A 22,898-nucleotide genomic window follows, 5' to 3' on the forward strand; every position below is an offset into this window, starting at 1 on the left:
TGGAGAGAAAAGCAGATCTGCCCTGTTCGGCAAAATCGAAATTGTTGTGTCAGGTGAAATCAATGGCAGGAAAAGCGACCGCTCCTGTGCACAAGCAAGCCAGTACTCTGTCTGGAGAAGGCTGTAAGTACAGTATTAGTGACGGCTGAACCTATTCACCACTTAAAGAAGGACATTTAACTACTAATATGACATCATACACACTGTAGTCCCCATGTATTAGGGTAGTGATATGTTTCTCATTAAACAGCTTCACTGCAGCACAAAGGATGAATCATTTTAAGGTTTTAGTGCTGACTTTCAGCTTTACGGCGGTTTGGAGGTGTTTTGCATCCGTTGTGGGTGAAGAATGTAGGGCTCATCGCCATTTGCAGCCTTGGGTGGTTTGCATAAAAGGGGCTACATTTTTACACGGTTCATCGGACGCGGATGCAAAACACCCACAAACTAAACCTTTCCAGTCAGCACTTTCATCTCATAGTTTTTTTGTTTTCGTTGCAATTCAAATTTGCTGGAGTACAGAAAGCAAGACTGTCCTCACACTTTCTGCCTGCACTGTATTTTCTGTGAAGACTCTTCCAACTCCCTAACAAGTGTTAATAAGATGGCAGCATGATAGTGTGTGTAACAGCGCCCTGTGTTAGTGAACAGTGCAGTGGGAACAGTTTTGTTCATTCTGTCTCTGTTGCACATCACTCTGGATGGAAACCAAATTCATTTTCAAAGCTGCATCTCTGTAAAATCATGATTATTTTCACATTTTCAATAAACATGCTGTTTATCTCTTGGGTTGTACTAATGGGAGGTCCAAACATAACTGCACACACGTTCACTCTTTGAAGATGGCAATTAGAGAAGCAGAAAGTCAGGGCAAAAATGAAAATAATTGGGATGAATAAGACATTTGCAAATCTGTCATGATCTATGCATGATTTGATCGATTCATTTTTTTTATTCAAGTGTCCTGATCCAAGCCAATACAGGCTTTCAAGTTACCTGCCTCCTGTGTCGGACTGACTTCCTGCCATTGTGTCCCCCCTCCTTTTTTTCTGTATATCACCTGTGTGGTATTAGCCTAGCCAGCCTTGCTCTGTTCCCTTAGTTTCTTCCACCAATCAGCTTGCTGCCTGCCCTAATGTCCACCCACCTGTGTCTTGTTGTCCGATTAGTTTCGTGTGTATTTATACTCCTTTGTTTTCTCTGTCGGTTGTCAGTTCTTCTTTCGTTGCTCCGTTGGTGCTCAGAGCTCCTGTTACCTGCTTGCTACCTGCCTGCCATCTAGAATGTCATTCTTTAAGTGTCATTCTTTAAATGTCATTTACTCTCCTCAAACGCGTCGGCTGGATTTTGTTTGTATGAAAAAAAAAAGACTTGCACCATATTGATTTTTTAATCTACAGTCTATTCAGCACTTTCATTAACTGCAATTCAACCTCTGCACTTTCAGTACGTCTCTACCCTGCTTGAAACAAAAGCTTCAGCATCCATAACTGAACGCACGCGCACACGCACACAGGACCCTGATGCTGTTGTTTCTGTCTTGAGATTGATGCAATTAATATTTCATGATTCCATCAGGGTCACCCAGAATTCAAGCAAACAGAGAGCTCAGACTTCTATTGACAAGGACGTTTCGGATGCAGAGTTTTAGATGAGAACATCTGATTTGTTGGCAGAAAACTCTAGCAAAATATTTGAGTTGACAGGTGCATCACAAGCATCACAACTATGTCTTTACTGGATTCTGTCAGCAACAACAATTCTTAAAAGTGGAAAATGTCCCTGAAGATTGATATTTTATCAGATACTCAACTTTGGTTGCCATCAAAATGCAGTAAAACTACTGTGAATGTTACCGGCTGCTGTCCTCAAAAACGAACAACCTAACTTTTCAGGGCCATCACTCATGCCTCGAGTCTTGAGGCAATGGGTATTTGTTTCAAACGAAAAGTGCAGTCAAAAATAGTTTAGTGTAGTTGAAAATTGTGCAGCTATATGCAAACTCCTTGCTGTAGGTTCATTCTCTCAGACAGACCATATAATCTCAGATGCCTCAGCCTGTTTTGACAAGACTGAGGACGACAGCGAGGGGACAAGAGAAAAGGTGGCGCTGAGCTTCTGTGGTGTAGTAGTGCATGCGTTGCTGCTGAGCACTTTGCCCAGAGGGCAGGTGCACAGTGGGAGGAAGAGGAACGGCACAGCTGATGGACTGTAACTACTTTAAGATTAATAATATAGAAGTAGTGCTCCGATGCCCCTGGCCAGCTGCCAAACTACAGTAAGCGACTGCGTATCATCCACTGACTCTAATGTTTGAACAGAAGAGGTTGAACTGAATTACAGTAATCTCGCTAATACCATATTGATTCTACCTCAAAACTCTGAGACCACTGAAAGGTATCAGAACACGTCCTGATTGCACAACACCTTTTCACAGAGTGACTACAACTCAGTGATTTCAATGACTGTAGCAGCCATTGCCACACGGTTAGGTCCCTCAACGTGACACTGTGTTGCGCAATAGGCACCTCGAGAAGTAAAAACAACTCTTAATCAGTCGTGGTTAATTCAAAACCGGAGGAGCAAAACAATGGCGCGTGAAACCAAGATATTTGTCACAGTGTTGTGTTTCTATCTTTTCATTGATACCATTTGCACCATTTCCCCCGAGCATTATAATCTTAGTGGAACAATGCTCTATCTGAACATGCACTGCACTTGTCCTTTATATACAAACAGTACACAATGCTGCAGCCTGTTATCTGTGCAAATTCAAAATGCTTAAAAAAAACTCTGTACATGAAATTCAAACATACACATATTTCTTTGAAATACTCTTTGGAGTGCTTTTATGTGGAAGTGTCTGTTTTCGGCTGTTTCTTTATGTCCTCCTATTACATCGCACAGCAACAGAGTTTGGCCCCAATAAGCCAGTTTTCCAATGTGCAAAGTGTGAAACCGTCCTGAGAGTTAGAGATGTCATGTTTCGCCCGTATTCACGGAGGAATAATTATAAAGCCGGCTGACTCTGATTGTTCAGTGCTGACTGTCTGTCAGTCTCACAGAGGAAAGATAGGCGGGTCTTCAAAAAAAAAAACGTTTTGAGGACAAAAGGAATAGATCAAACATACAAAGCCAGCAATAACTGAAATGCATTCATATTCCACATGTCATTATCAGCACAATTGGAAGTGTAAAAAAAGAAGAGGAAAAGAGAGAGATCTTAAAAAACGTGATGGGGAACATTTTGAACTGCCATTATACTCAATGAGAGCTGGAGAGGATTTCTTTGACTTCACAATGCAAATAATGAAACACTGTGGATGAATATACCACACTAATGCATTTCTCCTTATAAGCCAGTCAGTCTATTCAAAGGGAATATTAAATTCCCTTCAGATATATTCACACAATTTATCAGGATGTTTCAAGAATGGACACTTTGTTGCTCCAGAGGTCAATTTTTGCTTTATTTATTAACGGTTCCAGTCTCTTATCAAATATCAAACACTGTACAGTCTGCGTTATTTTCTCTCACGGTGGAATAATTGATCTGAAAATGGGAACTTAAGAAAATCTAACCAGTTTAAGAACAAGCCAAGAATGGTTCATTTCGTGAGGATCAAGCTCTGAGGTTTGCTGCTGACAATGCAGTCTCCAACATGAATTCACAATAATCCATATTGGTCCTGTTTTAAACAAAGCAAAAAATAGTTAGAGGTACCGTCTGTGCTTTTAACCGCATCCTCAGCCTTGTTCTCTATTTCTTTGTCATTTTGATAATTCTCTGGCTGTCTCTAATCAAAATGACAGGGCTCAGGCAATAGACGGAAAATGAAAATGAACGTCTCACACTTCAACTTTACTGTAACACCATAAAACAGACTGTTCTACATCTGAACAATCAGTATTGGTTTGTTAAAAAAGAATGATATTGTTAGACTGTAAAAGACATAAACTTTGATATTCTAAAGGGATTAGCGTTGATATGTCACAAAAGACCTGAAAACAAGCCAAATCTTCGTATCTATTTTTATATCAGTGACATTTTTGAAGCATTGCCAAGAGTCCTCTTAAGTCTTTATATTTTTCCCATGGGGTGGGAGGCAGGATGTCTTGTGAAGCACATTCTTTCCACAGATAAGACAAATTATGACACGCAGCTCAAAAACAGAAGGATTTTTTAAAAGCGTGACACGGAACTGTCAAGCTCTCAAGTCAAAAGGAGGTCTTGAGATGGAAAAAAAAATAAAAAAATCTCTCCGTACAACCACAAAGACTTTTAACTGAGACATGATAATGATCCGCGATGCTGTAAAGTAATAGTACCATTGTTAAATATAAGACATTCTACACTTCTCAATCGTTGAATTCGCTGATGATGCATTTCAATTCAAGACACTCTTTTGATTAATTCACTCACTGTAAAACCAACAAACAATCCTTGCTGTTGAAGAGTAAAGCCATCTACCATCAGTGCATTTTGTACTCTGCTTCACTGCGATTAGCACATCTTCCAGTGTGGTGATCCATTAGATGCTGGGTATGTGCTCTTTTGATGGCCGACTGACTGATTGCTTTTCTTCTGCAGAGCTGCGAGTTTGCTCAGAATTGGCTCATAGTAAAAAACAAATATATCCTTAATAAAAACCCAAAGATGGATTTGCAACAGTCCCACGTTATTGGGCATTTGGCTCTGGTGAAACACTTAATGCAATCTACTTCCCACTTGGTGGATGTATTGCTAGGGACCCTATGGAGCGCTTTTTAATAATTTGGTGGAATTTGGCTCGTGGCACGTTCAATAATAATACACTTTGAATAAACAAGCACATAGTGGAGCTTCAGGGCTCAGCACAATGTGGTCTGCAGCGGGCAGAAGGTGCCTGGCTCATTGAGCGCAGTTCACTTCAGCTGCTGGATGATGGATACAACCCGCTGAAGCTGGATTCTAGATAATGTTACCTCCAAACTTTTCCTCCCTTCCTTGGAGTCAGCGGGCAGGAGCAGACAGCCTACAGGAACAGCGCCACTCGGCCATTGCAACTCAAATTGTGTAGGTTTTTGCCATACTAATTTATCACATTCATAACATTGCCGCAGGCAAAACAACTTTGCTAAGCCGGGACCGAGCGCCTGTGCATGCCAGTGTCTATGAGTCCCTCGGCTGTCTTCAAAATATTAAGTATAATTTTACTAGCAGACTGTTGGTTATTTCACTGAAATATACAAAGCAGTGGCGGGTTTCTTTTCAAGGCCGCCTGGAGCACCTCTCACATCGCCGAAAAGAATCGCAGAATCGCATTTCCAAACAGGTGATTTTGGGATAAACTGACCACATAATTGGAATCTAAATGGTTAATTTCTCACATTAGCTTTTATTAGCAATACACAAGACTTTATTTCTGAAGTACAAACTATTTGATTAACTATTAATCGTAAAACTATTATTACAGCACAGTACATACATTCAAATGAGGAGAAACGTATAACTAAACATAACTTAACTAATAACTAAACATATGTAGTGATTTCCCGTTTGTGCCACTTTGGATTCAATCCAATAAACAAATGATCAAAACAGGACATAATGTGTAAATTGGTGAGTTTTAGCAATAAGTGGGAGGTAGGTGGACATTGTTGTTGTCGGAATGAGCAAGGCTAGCTGTTCCCCCTTGCTTTCAGTCTTTGTGCTAAGCTAACCCAACGAGCCACTGGTGGTCGCTGGACCATACAGACGTAAGAGTCGTATCCATCTTCTCATCTAAGTCTATGTCAGAACGCGAACAAGCATCATTTCTCAAAATGGCTATTTTCTTTTATCTAATTCCACCTTTTTCTAACTGTATTTATTTTGTATTTCTGATACTTGTTTTTATGTATTTATATCTAGTCTAATATCTATATATATATATATATATGTCAACATGATTTTGCCACTATCAACTTATTGCTTGTATTGTCCTATTTTGTATCTCTTCTTTCTGGATTTCATATGTAAATGTTTCGGCTTCTTGTGTTGGGTTTTTAAATACCTTTGTGTTTGAAGTACCTGTTGATTTATTTCTGTTGTGAAGCACTTTGAGCATACTGTTGTGTTGTAAAAGGCACTATATAAATAAAGTGGATGATTATATTATTAATACATATGCATGCATGGAGGAAAACAAGAATCTCCATGTGAGCTGAAACAGCTAAAATGCACGTCCTCCAAGAGATGAAATTATCTACTAACTCGACTAACATTGTTTTTCGCCTTTGGCAATATTCAAAATAGGGTTATGCAAAAGTAATTGTGTTTGGGGCTCAAACAACCAGAGCAGTAACTCAAGAACAAGTAGTGATTAATGGTTTGGGTTCCCTTCTCAACCTAGAGGGACAAATAGTTTAGGAAAGCCCTGAGCAATGATTAAAAAAAGAGAGCGAAGGAGAAGTCAAGAACTGACATGAAGAACAACATAGCGGACAACTTTCTATTGATGTGGTAGACAATGTCTGGAGTTTATGGATGAATACAATAGTACACAGTATGTCTTGAATTAGCTCTTAAAGTCTTAACTTTAGACAGCCAAATATTTTCTCCTCAAGCTTGACTTCCTCACCAGATTGCCAATCTACTCAGAGCAAAAGAGGCTTAATCCCCTCACAAGCCAACAAATCCACTTCTCTTCAAACGGAGAGAAAACTTTGAAGAACAGCCAGAGTGAAAATAGTTCAGGATGCTCAAAATGATTATTTATATATTTATGTTTTTCAGTTTTTACCCCTTCCATAGTAAACAGGGTTGAATTAACACAGGGAGCTACATTATTAAATTGGGAAAAGAAAAATGAGAAAATATTCCAACTAAGTACAGTATGAATCAAACAAGCTTCATGGTAATTTAATTAATGGTTTATATAGCATTCTTTGTCCCACTTTGTTCTTTTCGTATTTGGCCAACATGCCACTCATATTTAATTCTCTTTGTTACAGTCATCACAACTATGCTGGAGAGAAAGAGAGAAGGGGACACAAGAGAACAAAGGCACTTGCTGGTCCAAAAATAATATCAGTGAAAGTTACTGAGTTCCCTGAACAGTTTTTTATGTCTACACGAAGCTGAACTTTCCTGAAGTGTCGCTGATATTAACAAGTAACAGTTCTGCGTACTTCAAAAAACAGGAAGTTCTTCTTAGATAGTTTTAGTTCTTGAACTACAAAAAAAATCAGCAGTGCAAACGCTGAGTGAAGTGGGTTGTGTTCCACAAATGACTGTTTACGATGCTAACTACGTCCAACCAGGTGTGACCCTAGCAAAGTGTATTCTTCTGCTTTATACTGTTCTGTATACACCTTGTATGACCTTTATTTTGTCTGAGCAAACGTTTACTTTGCATTGTTTTGTCATCAAGGCTTCCAGGCCATGCAATTAGTCGTGCACTCTGTGGATACAATAACACGCTGCAATCACAAGCGTTTGATTACAGACAACCGCACCCATGCATCTTTACTTAGTTAAACTGAACAGACAAGAGTTCTTGCTTGTCAGTCTATGTGCTTCATTATCTTCGCCCCATCATCATTACCCTAAGTGCTGACCCTCCTCGATAGAGCAGATGGAATTTACAATGCGGTGACGCTGGGTTTGTTCCCTCACTTCTCACGAAGACCAGATTATTTCACGTAGACCAGATGCCTTCATGAAGACCAGATGCCTTCATGAAGACCAGATGCCTTCACGAAGACCAGATGCCTTCACGAAGACCAGATGCCTTCATGAAGACCAGATGTCTTGGAGTCAACCGAGTACATTTTGGTGATTCTACAAAGCCCTAACTACTGAATGATGTCACAGATCTCTGTCACTGATTCATATTGTGCAAGTAAAAATACACACAGGGATATATCTTTATGTAGATACATGACAGTATTTATTTTTTCTATTCTTGTCACCAGTATGAATCTTTATGAGTTGAAGCCTGGTTTACTAAGCAGAGGCTGATTGCGTAATCAGCCTCTTTGATTGCCCTCTAAGTTGCCCAAGAGACATATTTCGGTGGTGATAGTTTGTCTGGTATATAGAGATTTGTCACGATGCTCATTCAACAAGCTAAAAATGTATCAGGAAATTTGATTTTAAAAAACATCTAGAAATGCCGTAATTCAACTCAAACAACAACAAAAAAGACTGCAAAATAAAACTGTTGACTCTTATCTACAGTATGTGCATTGCAAGCCGGAGTCTTTGTGCTCTGCCAACGTTTTTTATTGAGTGAAATGTCACTCTGTATCCTTTAGCCCTGCATGTTGTATTTAGATAGCAGTTGAGCACAGACCAACAGCTCATGGTAGCAGATAGTTAACTATAGTAGGAATCTCTCAGTCATACTTAATGTACATCACATTCGTATTTTAATGACTTCAATCAGGATCTTTGAACATTCAGGACCAATGTGCAGTTTGCTTTGTCAGTGTGTGGGATTATTACATTAGCTAATGTTCGCTTATAGCAGCCACAGGGCAGCCTGAGAGCGAGCGGCAGTACTGTACTGTAGGCAGTCAGGCTCAGTCTCTCTGCGGGCAGAATTACCGTTGTTGAACCTGAATCTGTCCTCTCTGTGGAGCTCAGTGCCCTGAGTGGGACCTGCACTCAGTTCTGACCACATGTGGGGCCCAATCACAGACCACTGGATTTAAGTATATCGAAGGCACAATCCCTCGCACATGTGGCTGCATGGGGTCATGTTTATTTAAGTGTGTGTGTGTGTGTCTTTCTTTACAAAGTTGTGCATTTCTGTTCTAAATGTAGGCCTACTCTCTGTGAACCCTTGACAGCCATAATATGTTGCTCGATTGGGAGCTGTTGAGGTTTTACAGTTGACTAGCAACAAGTTATTACTTTACTGAAAAAAACAAAACGTAAAGACTTCTCTTGTTTCGGCCATCACCACCATTGCACTTTTCAAACCTACAGTTTGCATGTACAGTACAAGTGTGTGCATTGCTCTCTTAGTTATTTAGCTCTTTAATTAATGTTCATGAGCAGAGATGTGGTTGCTCTGAATCCTTCGCGGCTCCAGGTCAAGATGACTTAGTGATAAAAGGCTTTTATACAAGGCTTAAAATCAGATGGCTGAGTTATTCAAATATTTATTATTATTTTTCTTGACAAAGCCAGTTCTTCCTTTTGTTGCCTTTCTTTTGAGAGTTGTACCGAAAGATGCAATAAAGTTTACAAAATGTTCTGAAAAATTGGAAGAAGCAACAAAGATAGAAGAGAGATGTCCGTGTATGTGTTGGCGTACCAAGGCTGGAACTCACTTACATACGTGTGTACTGATACTAGACATACGAGTACCATAAACAGTAAACAAGCTAGTTCATATACAGAGCAGCTTTTAAGAGCAGAGACGTCACACAGTGCTTCAAAAAAAAAGAAGAAGTAAAGCAATCACAGTAAACGGCAAGAACTCTAAAAATTCAAGGATGAGATGCTCATCACAGTGTTACATCGACAGCACTGGCTGCAATGGTGTCGAGATGGCTCAGTTCAAACACAGTCAGTCTCATTCTTGGAGTGGAGAAAATACATTTGTCAAACAAGCTTCTAAGTTATCGAGTGCAGAATTGGAACAATACCACGTGTTGCATTTGTACCCATCTACGCGTTTCTCAATCAAATTAAAGTCTTAAGTTGGTCATGAAAACTGTTATGCCATTTTACGTATATTCCATAGATGTACAATTTGATACATAAATAAATATAATCTGTGAAACAGTGATTCAAAGAGGCCTTTATTCTTGTTTGTATCGGCTGAAGTGAAGCTAGAATGGAGGAATGTGAGGGATTGAGTTGAAAGAACGTGGCATACGATGCTGTCCAGCACCCTCAGTAGTTAAAGATTCATTTCCCACTGCAGCTGGTTTTACCAGAAATGTCAGTGTCAATTTGGTAAAGGTCTCTCTAAAAATGACGTGCATGAAATCGCCATCTCCACCGACTCAATGAAAGAGATTCTGACCCGCTGGGAGTGCTGCTATCCGTCCTCTGAATCTTAACTGTTGCACCGGACCAGACAGGCCTGGGAACTGCCGGGGGGACATTAGCCGTCTTATTGGAATGGGGCTGTAATCGAGCCAAGTTATAGATCAAAAGGCCAATATCAGCAGACTGCTCTTTAGGGAGATGGACCATTACGTCAAAAGGGAGCAGCCCTTACCGTCATGATGCGCAGACGCATAATCGTATCTGGATGAATGTATGAATGTAATTAGTTTATTGCAGTAACGACTGATGATGCCACAATTGCAGTATTTCAGAGTGGAGGGCCTGAGTTTACAGTGGAAACAATGGATGAGGAATGAGTAACATAATGACTGTGTTGCTCAAATCTATCGCTGAAGAGCGTGGGGGCTATTTGGATCTGCTCGCTAATCACAAATTTCATTAACTTAAGTGCAGCGTTGCACAGCAAACACAAGCAAAGGATGCAAATAAATAATTGTTGGGCCAGAATGTCTTTCATACATGCAGCCATCACTTCTAGAGTTGTATGAATTATGTAATTGTTTGGAATTCTATGGCTCTCTAGTCTGATTCGAAGTCCCATTGCAATAAACATAAGAATTTATTTATCGTGAGTGCAGAATATCAAAGATGAAACTGGTCCTGAGTGGCTTAGCTGATGCGATTCCTGGTTCATACCTCTAATGGAAATGTACATCAAGATACAAACATATGCAGGCAATGTGCCACTTATTCATTTCAGGAAAAAAATAAATATATATGTCCAAATTGTTTGGGGTTGTGAAGTTGGAGGAAAGGCAATTTAGTGAGTTATCACTATCAGATGATTTATATTGTTATTACAAAGGTATAGCAAGTGGAGTATGTTGCATATTAAGGGTGAAATTACAAAAAAAAGACATCATCCTGAAGAATCATAAGGTAAAGAATGAGACTGTATGACTTTTTGGGATGTGATGTTATTTGTGCGAGAGCGCTGTTGTAAGAGAGAGAGAGTGAGAAAAAAAGGAGAGGAAATACACCAGGATAATGCCTTTGAATCATCTCTCTGAACTCTACACTTCCTGTGTGACATCTTCTGGTAATTTAAACAGGAAACTACACTTGCTGCTATAGCAACATGTGTGTAATAACCTAAGATTCACACTTAAATGGATGGAGAATGGATGTGCTTGTCATGAACGAATGCTCTGAATAGTCTCATGGGACTTATTATGTCAAGGGAACATAGAATAGGACTGGACTTGGGTCGAAAAATGAGCATCGACATTTGACAAAAATGCTGCTCGTGATGCAGAAGGAAAAATAAAGTGCTGTGGAAAGCTCTGGTACTTTAAATGAGTTCAATTAGTGTTACACTGTTCACCTTTTGGAGATGCTGAATGAATCTAAAGTGTCATCTACTGAGGGATTTTACTTCAACAAAAAGGTATTTGTTGTCCTTAGCATGACTGACGTGTGTTTTGGGTTGGCAGCTAAAATACAGTTAAAGACACAGTTGGAAACACTCTGGGTGTTTTGGGCAAAGTGGGCAATCAGAATAAGATGTCAAAAACTTCTGCCTCAGACAAAACATTTCTTTTGTCAAAAAGCCACTTTCTTTTCATCTCTTCCACTGTTGCTTTTCTTGTTCCCTGTCGTTTTTGTCTCTAATTTCTTTTCTGCCCAGTTCCATTTCAAGACACAGAAATCTGTCTGCTGGGTTCCATGAGAGTAAATAATAAAAAAAAAAAAATCATAATTAGCTCATTGGGGGAGCTGCACTCATACATTCAGGGGATCATTCTGATTTTAGATGGGTTTATCGCCCATGAAATTGCATATAATGGGAATTTGCAGTGGCTTATGCTCCGATTGTATTTCCCTGAGCAGAAGCGGAGACAGATGGAATTAGAGTCAGAGCAATGGTAGGGTGTGTGGAGGGGGGGCTGAGAAAGGGCAGAGTGGAGGAGCACCATTTCTGTCTGCCATGCTATTATGTCCCCATTACACTGCTAATCACATTGGGAGAGAGAGGAAGTCGGGAGGAAAGCAGGCGTGCTGCCTTGTTTACAAACCAAATCTATGTTCTCCCAAAGCGAGACACATCGTTAGCAGTGGCCACATCAGATCAGAGTGATTTGACTACTAAAGCAACAATCAATGCTTCCATTCACCCATAAATATCAAACAGGCTGCCGCTGGGACCAACAAACAAACTCCACCATCCATATACTTCAGGAGTTCACCTTATCGCCACTGCCACAAATCTCACGCTGTCCTTTCACTCTACATCCCGTCAGCGTAACAGCTGTTTGACTTAAAGGCTCCTCCACAGCCAACCTTTTACCTCCTCCCTCCCTTCTGAAAGTCTGTTCACTGGCCCGCCCTCATTTATTTAAGGCTCGCCACGCGGTATCCGTCGCTACAATGGTCTGATTTCCCCCCCCAGCCGTCAACCCTCAGCTGTTTCCCCTGCTCTTTAAAAGTTCACCCTATCTGAAAGACAGCATCAAGCCCTGGCTTAGCCACATCCCTGGATGATGCTCTCTGCATTTCAAAGTGGTTGGTTGGGCTGCGATGCAGAGCGAGAGCGAGAGCCCTGGGAATTCTCAACTCAAAGGTGCCTGATATATTCTTCCACACTAACTGCTGCAGGTACACATAGTACACATGCAACCATATATACAGACACACCAGTGACACATTAGCATATGTGCAACCCAATAAACACACGCATATACACGCCCCATCTCCCTGCTGGATTAGCCTGACCTGTATTGTATCAACATTATCCAAGAGGCAGTGACACAGTGCATGGAGCTGCCACTGTTCTGGAAACAGCCCACAACCCTGTTGCCCCTCCTCCAATTCAGAGACAGAGACAGAGACAGAGACACACACACACACACACACACACACACACACACACACACACACACACACACACACACACACACACACACACACACACACACACACACACACACACACACACACACACACAAATTAGGGAGGAATAACTATTGCTCAGAGCACATGATGTTCTCATAATGTCCCTTTTTTCACAGAAGGTGAGGAGAACAGCGTGTGAATGTGTTTGGAGCCTTTCATCTGCACCCATAATTGCATGTATTTGACAACGGTATTACTGGTCTTATATCAATGGGACTGTGCATCATTTCAAAAGACGCCGACACCTGCAACTGTGTCATCTTCTCTGTCATCTCGTTGGCAGATTTACATTTTCATTACATTTTCTTTTTTGACGGTTTGATTGTAGTGCCTTGCTCACCACAGATATGATCTTCAGGACGTAATTCCACTCTTGTTCCTATAAATCTTTTAGTTTATTTTCAATTATTTGAAAAGAAGGCTTTTGCATTTCATTGTCAAAGAATAAAATACACTGAATACACTTGTTCTCATTTATTGTCATTAAAACTATGTTCAGGTGTGTCTGTCTGGAATTTAAAACATGTGGAAGATTTTCGGGTTGGATGACAGTATGAAAAGTATAAACTTGTGAATTGATTGTTTCCTCTTAACCATGAATGAGAGATGTCAGTGACGGCAGCAGTCGCAGACGGACGCAACACATAGTTAGCTTCTTAATTTGCTGCTACAGACTGAAGTCTGTGAAACTGTTATCAGGATGTTTAAATGACTTTGCTATCGAACTCAACATTGAAAAGTGTCTTCACAAGAAGAATGACAGCGTTGCTGATTATTTCAAAAGCTTAAAAACAACTATATGGTTGTCTTGTGAATTATGACTCTTATGAAGAGAGAATAGCGTGACAGTGTTATTAGGACAACAAAGCATATTTAGGTATATACAAATATAAAGAAAGTAATTGCAGTGGAAAAGTAGTGCTTGCAACCCCCCTCCCCCTCCCCGTATACAAAGTGGAGTATTCCATAATGCTAAGAAATGCGAAGAAAAATTTAAAAAGTACAGGCATCAACCAAGCGATTGAATGCAAACTACAAAAAGAAAAACAATGTTCAATTGTGTTACGCCCCCTGACTTAACTATGCCTCTTTTTAGAAGAGAGCTGTGTTTGTGTTTCAGGTGGGCCACACCCCTTTGTGATCACTGAAGCACCCACAGCTGAGAGTCCTCAGTGGAGCTGAATATCAACCCCCACACCCAGTACTTTACCTCTTTGTTCTCTCTTGGCCTGTGGAGCCGTTGGTTCGCTTGGTTGCCAAGAGCATTCGTGCTGCCGTACCTGGGGTTCTGGATTGTTCATCACTACTGAACTATGAGGTTCTAACTTAATGGAAGCTGTGTAGGGGTTCTCTGCCGTTTATTTTGTAATTCCTGTTTTTGTGGCTCATTAGGGAGCTCAGAATTGTTTTTCTGTTTGTTTCCCTAGGCCAGCTGAACTCTTCTTTTCTAGTTAGCGTGGAGGTTTTGTTTATTATTTTGGCCTTAGAGACCCTGACGTCCACACTTACACTTTAGTTGTTCGTTTCTGGTCATCCACTCTGTTAATAGATTGCAGCTGCCTTATCCTCTCATTGTGTTAAACCTTTTGCCGAGGTATTCTATCACGTGTGTTATGTTACTCCCTGTGTACCCCTAGGCACACTCAATACGCTGTAACAAATTGTTTCAATTCAAAAAGTACTCGCAATCGTAAGATTTATAAATGAGCAGGGGGAAGCATTTAGATACTAATGTTGCATCTCTCTCAGGAACTGGTGCCGACAAATATTTTTACAATCGTGAAAAAAGCAAGCACTGAGTTAAGTGACCCGTTTGGTCTGTGTACTGTTTCAGTCCTGGACAATGCCTCACCTACACACAGCACAAAGCACTGTCCATGGTGCTGAAAGCTGAATGCTAATCAATAGCCACATCCTCATTCTCAGCCAATACTTTTGCTGCTTTTGCTTATTTACAACCACAGGGGGCTAAGCCCTCTTAAGACCCCTTGTTGTGCCGTGCCTAGCCTGTACTAGTATTTCATGTACAGTAAACCTGTTGTCTTTAAAACCACATTAAATATGACTTCATATGGTTAAAGTGGGAGGAGGGGGCCCTTCAAGTTTGTCACCTGGGAGACCACACTGTGTAAATCCAGGTCTGTTAATAGTTGGATAGATTTCTGTATCTATCAGTGGAGCCTAAGCATGACTACCATAGTCAGTAGCTGATGTTGTAATGAACTCTACAGAATAGGGCCGACATCAATAGACATGTATAGTTTAGTATTTCAAAAACCGTAGTGTCGAGCTACTCTTACACAAGTTCTGTTGTTGGCAGTGACAGATTAGCCACCGATCAGGGAAATCTCTTCTGGTATGTCAATATACGACGATCTAAGAAGCCAATGACAAACGATGTCATCTCACCGATAGGGATGTCAGATCAGAAAATGTTTTCGAAGGCAGTGACAAACGATGTGTTTTATCACTTCGCTTGTTGTCCACACTACGACGTAAGACAAACACATTGAAAATCATCCAGTGTTAGTGTTGTGAGAAGGCAAAAACAGAGACGAAATACATTTGTTTCCAAATGCTTCTGCATGACTGTGGATATGGCTGAAATGGCTCATTAGATGTCTACACTGTAACGAGCCAAATCACATGACATACCGATAGTGTCACAGAAAAACAAGCCCCCCCCCCCCCCCCCCCCCCGATGGAGGATGGAGACTTTTGAAATCATTTTTATGCCTCTCTGGTTTATTGGCAACATACTGTGTTTAGTAATGAGAAACAGTGGAGAAAGAACGATGAGCAACGTGATAAGCACAAGGTTGACTCTGTGTGAGAAAATACTGTGCACATCAACGTCTGCTGCTTTGTGCTGACAAAACGTGTCTGACCCGAACCTGAGTAGCTCATGCAGATGCTTTAAAGTCTGATTCAGACCTAGGATTTTTGCTTGTAGGCGCAACAGGGAAATAACATGAAACCTAATTGAGTACTTGACTGCTCCATTGTACCCATGCAGAAATAGCCCTCCAGTGTAAGCTGCATCCTCAAGGACTCGGATTCCTTCTGGCGCTTTAATATTACAGTCCCTTTGATTTATCATTTACCATACATTTTTTAATTAAGTCACGCCACGTTTGAAACTGCTACAGTCGATTAGAATAGCTATCAGCCTTATGGGGCCTCCATGGGAAATGAAGGAGATGAGGGAGAGATAGAGGCACAGGTGGAAAGTGGGGGAGTGAGGGAGGAAGATCAAAAACGGCATAAGTGATAAAACTGGATGGATAATGACAGTGAGGGATAGAGGAGATGGATGGATGGGACGGGGTAAGAAGAGGAGAGATGTATCACAGGCTGAGGAAGAAAGATAGCAGGAAGCGAAGTGATGTAGAAAGAGGGAGCGTCAGATAGAGAGGGCAAGTCAACAACAAAACAGAGGCGGGAGGAGGGAGAGAAAGTGAGATACAGTGAACATAGAGGGGAAGACAGGAAAAGAGGTGAAGAACAAGGTGAAGGAGGGAAGCAGAAACAGTGCGAGATAGCGTGAAAAAGAGATGCGGTCTGACACTAGCTAACCGTCTGGATCCAATCCCACCCCCATCACTCAGAAAAGCAGAGTGCTGTTCTTTGATCCTGAACACTTTGAACATTCTGTCAGCCTTGTACTTTTACACCAATGAAGAAGAACGAGGGAGGGAAAAAAAAAAATCTGAAAAACTCTGGGAGATGAGTTGCTTGTAAACCACTCCACTAACAGTCCTGCTTTTACCTTCATTCTACCCATGTTTTGATTTCAAGCATGTGATGTAAGGAAGGGCAAATATGAGGAGAGAGCTGCTAAAAGGGGAGGCGGCGGGGAAGAAAGGAACGAGTGGAAGATGGAGAGCTTTTTTTGGTGGAGCAAAAAAAAAGAGAAAGGAAGAATAACAGATACTGTTCGACAAAAAAACAATGGAAGTGTGTCTTTAAAGGCAGGCATCAATAAGGCGCTGATGATTACCCAACCGTAAGCAGCCACCATGGGCATAATCGCAGCTTGGCAGACGCTCCTCTGCCTGCAGTGCGTTCAAATACGGACAGACACGCGGACGCTCACACTTCTGTAAGCCTGAACACACTGAGGCCCTTTCACTCATCAGTCCTGGTCATGGGGAGGCCTTCTCCGGCCTGCTGCTGCTCCCACGCAAGTGGCAGAGAGGAATACAAATGATTCAACCCTTGTTAAGCAGACAATGCAAAATGCTAATGCGGAGGTATTGTTTTGAAGGAGGACTACGGTGAAGTCCTGTAGCGAGTGATTGCAATAAACTTTAAGATAATAAGGGCTAATTAGAAAATTCTTGGCCTTGGCTGTTTTGTCAAACACAAAGCTGTGGAGGAATGATTACTAATGGCTGACATCAAAGGAAGATAAAACTGTAAGCGCATTACCATGGTGGTTATGAATCTGCCGCGAGTCACTTTATTTGCTGCTAGGGAGTAATACGGCAACGCATTCAAATCAGAGCTGCTCCTTTGTGCTTTCTGCAGCGCTTTCAGTGTCATTTTAAAGACTGATGTAAAATGGACCTAATTATTTCTGATTCTGCAATAGCTTAAGTTTTGATGCAGAAAATGTTAAATGTTGATTTTAAATTGAATTTGATTTTAATAGATAACGTGAACGTATTACAATACATTCAGTGTTCAATAGAATTAGGAGTCTCCATGAGGTTACACTTAGGCACAGCGGTGCTTTGAGCTAAATGTCAATGTATGCTAACATGGGAACATTGATGATGCTACAATGCAGATGTTTTGAAAGTATACCATGTTTGCCATATTCACAAAGATAGTTAGCGTGCTAGTGTTAGTCAGCAAGCCTTCGCAAGCCCTGGTTGAGAGTTGTATTCCTCTATTATAGACAACAATAATATGTGCACTATTTAGATTATATCATATTTAGGACCTACAAATGTTAATGTTAACTCAAAATGTTCATTTTTTAAAAATGTTTCTAGAACTGGCAGGAAAGGTTGTGGTGTTGCGGCAATATTTAAAGACTCGAGGCAAACAGTCTCCATGTGGTGACTTTGCCTCCTTTGAATATCTTTGCAAAGGCACACCTAATATCCTGCTGTTAACAATTTACGGACCTCCACGGTTTTTGTTGACAACAACAACTGAGCCGTTTTCTGTTATCTCAACTAATGTTGACTAATTTGTCATAACTGGCAATTTCGAATTCATGTTGATAATATCAAACTCAAAATTGCAAGGGAAATGCTGTGCCTATTGGAGACCTTTTGATACATTGATTTCTCCTGATACTCAAACCAGATCAGTTTCTTTCAAATGGGCACACCAGTTGTCTTTTTATGGAAGCTATGTCTATGTCAGAAAACTTGAGATCAGACTGCTGATTCACTGTTTGATCATTTTTGAAGATATTGATACTTTAGCAACTGAAAAGGTAAAATCCATATCTGCCAAGCAGAAAGCACCGTGGAGAAACATCCAAGCTGTCACAAGTCAGAAAAGAGAGCGCAGGAAAGCTGAGCGCAAATGGAGAAAGACTAATCTTCAAATTCACTATGACATCTTTAAATATGCTTGATATTTACAATTCTGAAATAAATCAGACTAGCCGAACCCTTTTCCCTAAAGATGCATGTGCCTTATTTACTGCTGTTGAGAAGCTTACTAATCCCACAACATGGTTAATGAATGAAGTTCTGCCATGTCAAACAACGGAACCATATTACTGCTGCAACCATACAGAATGGATTTGGTTAGACTGTCAACATTCAATGCTATCAGTACTAAAACTCTGGAGGAAGGACAGAAGCATCTTAATTAATGCTGTCACAAGCTGCTTTTTCAAAAATGTTTTCAGTTGTTTCGACGTTAGAACTGGAATAAAAAATGGATGTGTTGAAATTGTCATTGGCTCACTCACATCATACATTTTTCCAAAAGTCCCTGAAAACTGCTGGTTTTTATGCCCCTTCAAAAGAAGGGAAACCTGGATCCATCAATATTAAGTCATTGCACACTCACCTCTAATCTTTCCTGTGTTTGGAAAATAATGAAAAGTTTTGGTTTAACTCAACAGCTATTTAAATGCAAATGAATCGTTTGTCTGAAAACTGATTCATGTCATTGTTGGTGCTGCTTGATCTTAGTGCAACCTTTGATATTGTTGACCACACAACTTGGCAGACTGAAAAAGTCTGTGGAGGCTTATCTGGAACAGTTACATGGTTCCGATCGTATTTCAAAAGGCAGGGGGTTTTCTTGTTGCCATTGGTGAGCAGAAATATGAGCGGATAACCGTGATTTATGGAGTCCCAATGGGTTGGATTCTTGGGCCACTATTAATCACCTGCTTCATGTTCCCTCTAGGTAAAATAAGAACTGACAATAAAGTTCCTTATCGTAGATAACGCTCAGATTTACTTAGTTCTCTCACCAAGTGACTGTGGTCCCTTAGACTTACTTATATAATTATATAATGATAAGCTGGATGTTATTGTATTTGGAAGGAAAGTTATTGCACAGCTTGATTCCATAAGTACATAAAGATAAAAACCCAAGTTAGAATTATTGGTGCTTCAACTGTGTTACATAGAGCCACGTCAACAGCTGCTTTGAGAGTTCTGCCAAGAACAGAGAGAACTGAGCACTCTTGTTTTGAAATCTTTACTCTGGCTTTCAGTTAATACCTTTTTAAATGCTGCTGCTAGTTTCTGAGTCACTCAACAATCTCAGCCAAAAATACATGTCTGATCTCCTTGAAGAATATAAACCCAGTCGGGGCCTTAGATTTTTGGGAAGTAGTCAACTGGTAGTACCTTGAGTCAGAACCAACCAGGGTGCAGCTACTTTTAGCTAGTGTGCTGCACCCAAATGGAACCATCTTCACAATGATGTCAAATGCAACACATTTTAATCCACTTTCAAATCTAAACTCTGCTCCTCTCCTGTGTCTCTGATTGGTTGGTTTATCTAATGCACTATTATTATCTGTGTTGAATTTGGCAACACTTATAACTGCACTGTAACTGCATGTATGCACTGTAACTGCAGTGACTGCTGTCTCTACAGTGGGGACGATGGCAGCTGCTCATGGCCGGTTTAGCTCTTACTACCAGCATGTCGCTGTCCATGCTTTAGTGAATGGCAACTTGAAAGTGTTCACTGTTCTATTATAAAGACACTTGCCAGGCAAACAATCTTGATGACCCTACTGTTGCTGACTTGACACTTTCTGTTCCTGCTTTTCTCTGTGAGATTGTGTTTTTTCTTAATTGGACATCTATATAGCGAGGCTTTATACAGTTTGGTTCAGTCAGCCATGGTGCAGACTGAGTTGCATATACATTGTAAGAAACAACATGTCATGGAGGTGGTGGATCCATGGAGAGAGCTGAGAGAAAAGAAACGTGAGGGTGAGATGGATATGCCACAGGATGTGGAAGAAAAAAGGGCTGGATTGTGAGAAGGAAATTGTTATTAATGACCACAGACGTTTGACACTCCAGTGCAGACACACATCATAGATCATCACATTCACCTACGATTAATTAGAATGTGTGTCCCGGGCGTTAAGCAGTGTTGTCACCAGTGGAAATTCATCAGACAGTGGAGATGTGTGTGTGTGTGATATATGTGTGTGCGGGTGCACGGGTGGAGGCACAAGCTTCCGGTGTCACCTGGCTATGACCCAGCTATGAAAGGTTATGGCCCACTGGTGAAACAGTTGCAATATAGGTTAAGTTGGGTGGGAAGGCAGCATAAGTAGGTGTATTAAGGTATTAAGTATGTGTATTTTTCTCTCACACAAGCTGCAGCAGGTCAACTTGGTTCCCATGTAGAAGACCAATCTGGCACAATCTGGAGGTATCCAATCACCTTACTGGTGAGGCTTCTATCTGTATCCAAATGTGCACACAGCTGCCAGAAAGCCTGTGTGTCAGGTTCCATAAATGACACACCACCAGTGCTAATTAATACATTGACACACGTTATGCTTTTCATATCAATATTTACAGGATTCCTATTTAATCTCACGTCGCAGCTCCCACAGATGAGGTTTATTACGCACCCACTCAAGAAGCCTGCAAGTCTAACTATATTACACAGGCATACATTATGTACACAGTGTCAAATCACTGCAGTAAAGACCATGCAGAACTGACAGTGTGTGTGCGGAGATGTGGAGGTGCACAAGCCACTAAAACAAATATATCAGCCTCAAGCCTGTCTTTTGGGACATCCTCATTCTGTGGTTGACAAAGAAGTCTTTGTATTTCATGCTACTTAGAGAGGTCGCACAACACAGACACATTACAACTCACACAACGCAACCCTTCATGTTTCTGTTTCAAAAATAAAAAACCCTTCTAGCGTCTTTCTGCGGACAGAATCCCTTCGTTTGCGATTACACGGCTTTTATTCTGAAATGTTAGCAGGACAGTGAAAACACAGTTACCTGCACGGCTCCATGAATTAAAACAGAGTGCCGGCTATTCATTGTGGGTTGTTATTCACAAATGAGCGCACACTGAAACCTTTTCTGTCTAAAATGAATGTAAATTACATGTATACTGAAATGGCCATAATGAAAGGCAAACTCTATGTAGAAAGAAGGGCTGGCAACAGCAGCAAGACTGTCTATGTGGACGCCACACGCCATGAAGACACAATGAGGCAGCCGTCACGCATTAAGCAGTGCTGGTACCAGTGGACATATATCTGACAATGGAGGTGTGTGTGCGTGTGGATTACATGTGCATGTGAGTAACTGAGCCACCCAAAACGTCCTCAGAGACTCCAGTGTAAAGCGTACTGAAGCAGTTGCACAAAGCAGCAGTATGCAGAGCGTGCATGTAAAGCACAGCCTGATTGTTTTTACTTCACAAGACCACAGTGTGAACGCAGATGCAAGGTCAATGGGCACAGTTGTTCCGCCTACATCTGTCTCTTTAGAGCGAGAGAGAGAGGGTAGACACTGTGATAATTAACATGCACTTTTCTTTCTTTAGTGAACGACCACAGAGAGGCAGTAATGGAGACCGCTGTGTGTTTGTTTATCTAGTTTTAGTTGTTTTTTTTCACATTTGTACAACATTTGAAGTTTGGCTCTTTCCTCTGAGGTACACGGCGGCCTATTTTTTTTTTAAAATTAGAGGCAAGTGCACAAGTAGTGGCACAAGTTCCCGGTGTGGGATCACCTGTGACCAAAGGTTCTGGCACACTGGTGACACAGTAGGAAAAACGGATTACGTTTGGGAGGGACACAGTATCAGTCGGTGTTTTAAGGTATTTAGTTGCTGCATTGTTAAGTGACACCAGCCTCGGCAGGTCAGCTGGGCTCCTTTGTAGACAACCAACCTGGCTCAACCTGGAAGTATGCAATTAGCTTCCTGGTCAGGCTTCTATTTCAATCCCAACGCACACACACCTGGCACAGAGTACATATATAAGCCTGTTTTGTAAATATAAATATACATCAATTTGCATCCTTTCTAATGGTCATCAGGGGGCGACTCCTCTGGTTCATAAAATAAGTCTGATTGTGGGGAAGTCTATGAGAAAATGACCCCACTTCTTGCAAACATGAGCCTGTGGTCTCAATCGCTAGTTTCATACACGATGAAAATACCAAAGAAAATAATTCATTTCATTATAGATTGTGTAGAATAAACATAATTCTCTTATAGATCGCTACTGATCACAAAAATGGAAACCCATGCGATGGCTTTGCCTTTTCAAGGGCTTAATTAGAAAATGCAATACAAAATACAACAGAATGTTTCTTTCAACACAGGCACATTTCCGAGTGACCTTCCAATCTGATAAAATGGCAAAGGCCCGTTCTCTGCTCATCAACACATTGTTGGAAAGCCTGCTCTCTCTATGGGCCCAATTGCAACCGCACCGCCTGCATTGTTAATATTTATGCCCCTGTTCA

Source organism: Anarhichas minor, unplaced genomic scaffold (genome assembly GCF_050575085.1).
Source record: "Anarhichas minor isolate MPS153535 unplaced genomic scaffold, ASM5057508v1 ptg000026l, whole genome shotgun sequence".
Taxonomy (NCBI): Eukaryota; Metazoa; Chordata; class Actinopteri; order Perciformes; family Anarhichadidae; genus Anarhichas; species Anarhichas minor.